A 6,485-nucleotide genomic window follows, 5' to 3' on the forward strand; every position below is an offset into this window, starting at 1 on the left:
AAACTATTTCCCTGCCATTAACTGTTGAGTCACTATGGCTGTTATGGCTGTGATGGCTGTGCTGAGAAACACAAATCATTTTCCTGATTCTCAAATTTCTATGTAAATTAAGCTAATGACTGAAAAAAATCAGCCGGTATTTTATGTTCATGACCTTTTTGATCATACTGTATGTTTTCGTGTTTAAAAATGATTAGTCAAGAAACTGTTCAGTATAACTGAACTTGCAGATGTAGTTGAAAATATTTAAGTTAAAGGACTAGTTCTCCCAAAGCGAACATTTTCTGAATAGTTACTCGCCCTCAGGCAATCCAAGATGTATATGAGTTTAGAGAGATGTAAATTTTGCATTACATCACTTGCTCACCAATGGATCCTCTGGTGCCATCAGAACGAGAGTCCAAACAGCTGATAAAATCAACACAGTAATCCACATGACTCCAGTCCATCAGTTAACATTGTGAAGTGAAAAGCTGTGTGTTTGTCAGAAAAAAATTAATCAATTAAGACATTTCAAATCATCACTTCTGGCAAAATACCAAATCATAACCATAATAACACTTCTTCCAGTAAACACTTGTTCCAGTAAAAAAAAAAGTCTATCCCCGGTTGTCCTCTCACATCAAAATCCACTGACAAAATTGTTTTGGACTGTTTCGCTTGTGAACAGTGCTTGACCTTTACATATTTCTCCACTGATTCAGAAGAGATGGCTTTTCACTTTTTCACTGGAGAAACCAATATTATGATTGCATGACTTGTATGTTAGCTTAAAGCAGTGGTTTGACGTTAAAAACATATTATGGACACGCAGCTTGTCGCTTCACAAGACGTTAACTGATAGACTGGAGTCATCTGGATTACTTGTGACATTTTTATCAGCTGTTTTGAATCTCATTCTGATGGCACCCATTCACATTGGTGAGCATTTGATGTAATAATAAATGTAAAACATTTCTCCAAATCTGTTCCGATGAAGACACAATCTCATCTACATCTTGCATAGCTGAGTAAATTTTAATTAATTTTTTGGTTGAACTATTTAAAGGTGGGGTAAGCGATTTTTCAAAAACGCTTTAGAAAACTGATTCAGGCCGACTAGCAAAACAAACTTGTAGCCAATCAGCAGTAAGGGGCGTGTCTCTACTCATGATGTGGAGGAGAGGGCGTTCAGTGCTCACATTAGCGAGACGAGCGACTGAAAGATAGAGATGGCGGATAAAAAAATAAAAGAGGAAAACATCTGCAGAACAAAAGAAGGCTTAAGGCAAGAAGTAGGACCCGTGTAAATATCGGATCAGCTTTCCAGCACTGGAGAGAGTTGTGCCGCAGTGTAGACCATAGATATGTATATATATATATATATATATCTATATGGTGTAGACAGCATCACTGACTATAATGAGTTCTGTAGTGTCCGGTGTAGACACGGTGTAACATTGGTTTTGCTTTGTTTCACAGAACTAATCGTTGCCTGGGTTGCGTACGTATGTGTGGGGCGGAGCTATCAAAATAGGGGCGAGACTCTTGGGGTAGGGGCGTGTTTGTTTTGGTGATTTCAAATGTCAACATTGGCTACCAGAAATCGCTTACCCCACCTTTAAGTAACGTATCTAAGTAAATGTCAATAAAAGTAACATTTACTAGAAAGGTTGTATTTAGTAGTTGTTCTAGATTCTTTTCCCAGTCTGTGGAAAAAATGAACTCGACTTTAAAGTGACAGAAGTTGTAACACTGAAATTGTTGTTTTTTTAGTGGATGATTCCATCACCCAGACTTTAAAAGAGGCATTTGGAGGTCAAGAAAACAAGAAGAATCTAGTGGATCCATATGTTGAAGCCTGGTTTGCTGGCAAAAAGGTACAGCCCACCCAGACATACACACTTATTGCTTCTGTCTTTCGTCTTAACTAATTATGTCTTTTAGCTCTGTACACAAATAATTGAGAAAAACGCAAACCCAGAGTGGAACCAACAGCTCAACCTACAGGTCAAGGTAATTGGCTGGATTGGGAAAGATTTGTTTCTGCACTTTATAAATGTGTTAGTCCTTTGAAGATTCCCATTGGTGCCTCTTGTTTTACAGTTCCCGTCCATGTGTGAAAGAATCAAGCTGACTGTATTTGACTGGTGAGCATCAAAGCATAGTGGAAAATTGTCGCCACAGCGGATATGAACTTTTGAAATCTGTGTTGAGAGAATTCCCTGTGTTATTAGTCTTGGAATGTGAGCTGGGAGTTAAAGTTTGGTCAGTGTTTTGAGCTGGGAGGACACAGGCAGGTAGTATGAGTCATGGCAGTGCCGTCCCACCCTCTCCCACAATGCATTCCTCCCCATAAACCAGACTACAGCTGCTCAGGGAACAGTGGAAAAACTGAGACGGCCCCTAGCTGGACTGTTTGTGTGACACACTGGAACATTTAAGCGGACTCCCCCTCTTTCTCAGGGATCGCCTCAGTGGGAATGATGCCATAGGCACCACGTATCTGGATCTGACCAAAATAGCATCCTCTGGTGGTGAAATTGAAGGTATAAAATACAGTATATGCAAATAATTTTCATGTCAAACTTTTTCTTTTTTAAATGCAGGGTCATATCCTGATCTTTTGAGATTGTGCTATAAAACTCAAAACATTTTTGTTTGTTTTCTTTGTGATAGAGGATCATCCAGGAGATGAGTTTTCAACATATAAAGGTTGAATATCTGCACGGATTCCAGATCTGCAATCCTTTGTGTCCAAACACACAATATAGGAATAAAAAGAAAAAAAAACACTAGTTAACATGCAGTTCTTTTAAGTTTCATTAAACGCATTGTTCTCTCAAACCAACCATCTTTATTGGTCTGTGAGAATTTGGTACCCAAGGGTTTGCAGTTACTTTACGCTTATTATGAATCCCCGCGCACGCTCTTCGAATTGAACACTTATGCTATTTTGGCATGTTATGCATCATGTTGCACACCAAGTAAACAAATAATGCAATTCACAATAACATTAATCACCTAAATAAAATGGCATGGGATAATTATGCATCTCGGTTTCATTACCGGTCAAAAGTTTGGAATAATTTAAAAAAATAATTATCTATGCTGTCTTGGTGACCATAAGAAACTTATTTTAAAAATGTTAAACTTTTTTTATTTTTATTTTGACAGGTAGTATATATCTTGTTATTGTGAAAATATTTCATTTGTATACAGTCGTATTGTGCTGACATCCAATTTCATGCAATTTCATTGTTTTCCACAGCAGGAGTTTAATAATAGTTTATATAATGAACTTTGTGCACGTTTAAAATCACTTCAAATCATTTCTAATACTAATCAAAATACTAATTTAAGGAGCTCTGCATTTGGGATGCTTTAACAATCCTTACTCTAACATCTATCCGGCTACTATCATGTCACTAGAAACATTTTTATTGATTGTGTTTTTCACAGGAGAGACTGGGAATTCTGAGATGGGCTTCCTGCCTACTTTTGGCCCTTGCTATATAAATCTGTATGGCAGCCCGAGAGAGTTCTCAGCCTTATCTGACCCTTATGAAGACCTTAATTTAGGCAAGGCAAGTGCAGATGATGAATTTGATATGTTTCCATTCCCAAGTATTGAGAATTTATTTGCAGCAAAAATGCATTTCAAGTAGGCAGAAAGATTTGTATATATTTTGCAGGGTGAAGGGGCGGCTTACCGAGGTAGAATTCTTGTTGAACTCTCCACTAAACTTGATGGGAAGGCTGACAAGTCTGTGGAAGAAATACCAAGCGATGATATCTTAGTTGTTCAGGTGAGGCTCTTGGTTGAGTTCCCATACAAAGTAGTTTTTCCACTTGACGCCTTTATTTACGCTTTGTGCTCCTTTCTTTGAATAGAAATACCAGCGCAGACGGAAGTATTGTCTGTGTGCAGTGTTTCATAGTGCAACTATGATCCAAGAACCAGGGGAGCCCATTCAGTTTGAAGTTAGCATTGGCAACTATGGCAACAAGATGGACCTAACATGCAAACCTCTGGCTTCGACCACACAATACAGCTGTGCTGTTTTTGATGGTGATGCACATTTGGTGTCTAATAAAGATACTGAGTAAATGAAAATAGAATCTGTGGTGTTAAGTTTTGTTTGGTTCTTCCAGGTAATAATTACTACTACCTGCCCTGGGCCGACACCAAGCCTGTGATTGCCATCACATCCTTTTGGGAGGATATCAGTCACCGGTTAGACTCACTGAACACCATTCTGTATATATCTAACTGTTTGGTAAGTGAATGTTTTAAAGTTTCTAGCAGTACACACTCTGTTTACATCACACACCAGTGGTTCTCAACTTGTGTGAATATAATTTATTCTTTGTGCATCAACCTGTTAATACGATTCCTCCTTTTGCAGCAAACGAACCTCAGTGCGTTAAAATCTGCAGTACAGTCCAAAGCTACAGATGCAAGGCTAGTAGAAATCTGGTTGAAGCTCATCAATCAGTTAATGGAAGATATCAGCAGGTAATATCCACTTTAGCTCAACATTCATCAGGATTTTTGTCATGCATGTTTTAAATAATACAAACTCCTGTGTCTCAGTTTCAGAATTCCTGACATGGAGGGGAAGCCCAATCTCACAGCCCTGGACATCCAGCAAAAGATGTTACGGGACAGTGCTCTGGAGAACATCATGAAGGGAGCAAAACACTTGTTTGAGGAAGCCACAGATGTTAATAAGTGCTTGAGCGTCATTGAAGACTGGCTGGACAAACTCAAGCAACTGGCTGAGGAGGTATTTTTTTATCCTGTGTAGGATTGGAGCTACAATTAGGGATACACAAAGGTTTTTTTTTTACTAATCGTTACTAGTAAGGCGATTATAAATATACTGACACTGGATATTTAGTTTTGTATGCTCATTTACCTTATTTTTAAATTCAAGTGTGCTGTCTAGTGCTCACTTAGCACAGTTAATCTTTAGAAACTAATAATTTAATAACAATATAAATTTTTCATACTGTACATTATAATGTTGTGAGCTAATTTAAAATTGCTTTTTGTTTTGTTTTGTATTTTATGTTTTAATGTTTATTTGTTTAGACAAATTAGTATATAATTTTACTAATCAGCTATTTATCAGTTAGCATCCATTAAAATAATTAGAAGTTCATTGGTATCAAACAGAATTGTAATATTGATGCATTCCCAAATATTACAAACTCAAATTCAGTTGTTTTGTTCAACCACTGCTGTCCCTTTTTCTTTCCTTAGGTTTCTGCCCATGTATAAAAAAAAAGAAAAAAAGAAATCACCCCATAGCTCTTAATTATACTTTAAATTACAAGTACTTGGTTAGTCTCACATAGCCAGACTTTCACTATCAACAAAGTCAGGTCAACATTGCTACTTAGTCTAACCAAGAACTGCCCACTTTGTCTTTGACATGTCTGTTTTTACATGTGGTTTAGGGTTGGTATTATTTTTATGACTATAGCCCTATTGGTAACACTTTATTTTGATAGTCCACTTCAGACATTCTACTAACAGTAAGTAACTTTGCAACTACATGTCAACTAGCAGTCATTAGAGTATTAGTAGACTGTCTGCTTAATATCGTCTAACACTTTATTTTGATGGGTCCACAACATACAACATTCTGACTATGTCAGTTTATTCTACTAACCCTAAACCTAACCTAACAGTCTACTCTGAGAGTTAGTAGACATGTAGTTGCAAATGAATTAGAATTAGTTGACATGTAGTTGACATGTAGTTACAAAGTTACTTATAGTTAGTAGAATGTCTAAAGTGGACCCACAACATACAACATTCTGACTATGTCAGTTTATTCTACTAACCCTAAACCTAACCTAACAGTCTACTCTGAGAGTTAGTAGACATGTAGTTGCAAATGAGAGAATTAGTTGACGTGTAGTTGCAAAGTTACTTACAGTTAGTAGAATGTCTAAAGTGGACTATCAAAATAAAGTGTAACCGAAATGAATTCAAAATTGACAACTGCCGAACATCATACGATAACTGTCGTGCTTTGCTGTGATTTGCATGCATATTTATTTCTGAAATGCTGGAAAGTATTTACAAGAACAATATTTTATAGCTGCTCCACCACAGCGAGTGGGAGCAGAAAGAGAAGAAAAGCATGTAAACATTCGAATTAGGCCTTTATTATGGCAGCAGCAGGTATGCAAAACCGTTTTAAAATGTGTATTATATACAGTTATATACATAACTATATCGCGTATAATTATATACATCTATAATGCATCTATTTTCCTATTTTTAAACAGGAGATTTAAATAAATAATAAATAGGATTATATATTATAAAATATGCTTGGAATAAGAATGCATTTAACATAAAATCCTTCTAAATCCTTCTTACTGATCTTCGGACACTGATCTTCTGCCATAAATTAATTTTTTTAATACATTTTGCACAATAATAAGAAAAAATTGATAAATAAAATTAATTTTATTTACAGCAGACA

General features: G+C 36.4%; 1 pseudogene; it reads left to right on the forward strand.

Moving 5' to 3' along the window:
- LOC107745651 (myoferlin-like) overlaps positions 1-6,485 on the forward strand; it is a 35,773-nt pseudogene that overhangs the window by 12,984 nt on the left and 16,304 nt on the right.

This window comes from Sinocyclocheilus rhinocerous, unplaced genomic scaffold, assembly GCF_001515625.1.
Source record: "Sinocyclocheilus rhinocerous isolate Xijiao unplaced genomic scaffold, SAMN03320098_v1.1 scaffold768, whole genome shotgun sequence".
Classification (NCBI taxonomy): Eukaryota; Metazoa; Chordata; class Actinopteri; order Cypriniformes; family Cyprinidae; genus Sinocyclocheilus; species Sinocyclocheilus rhinocerous.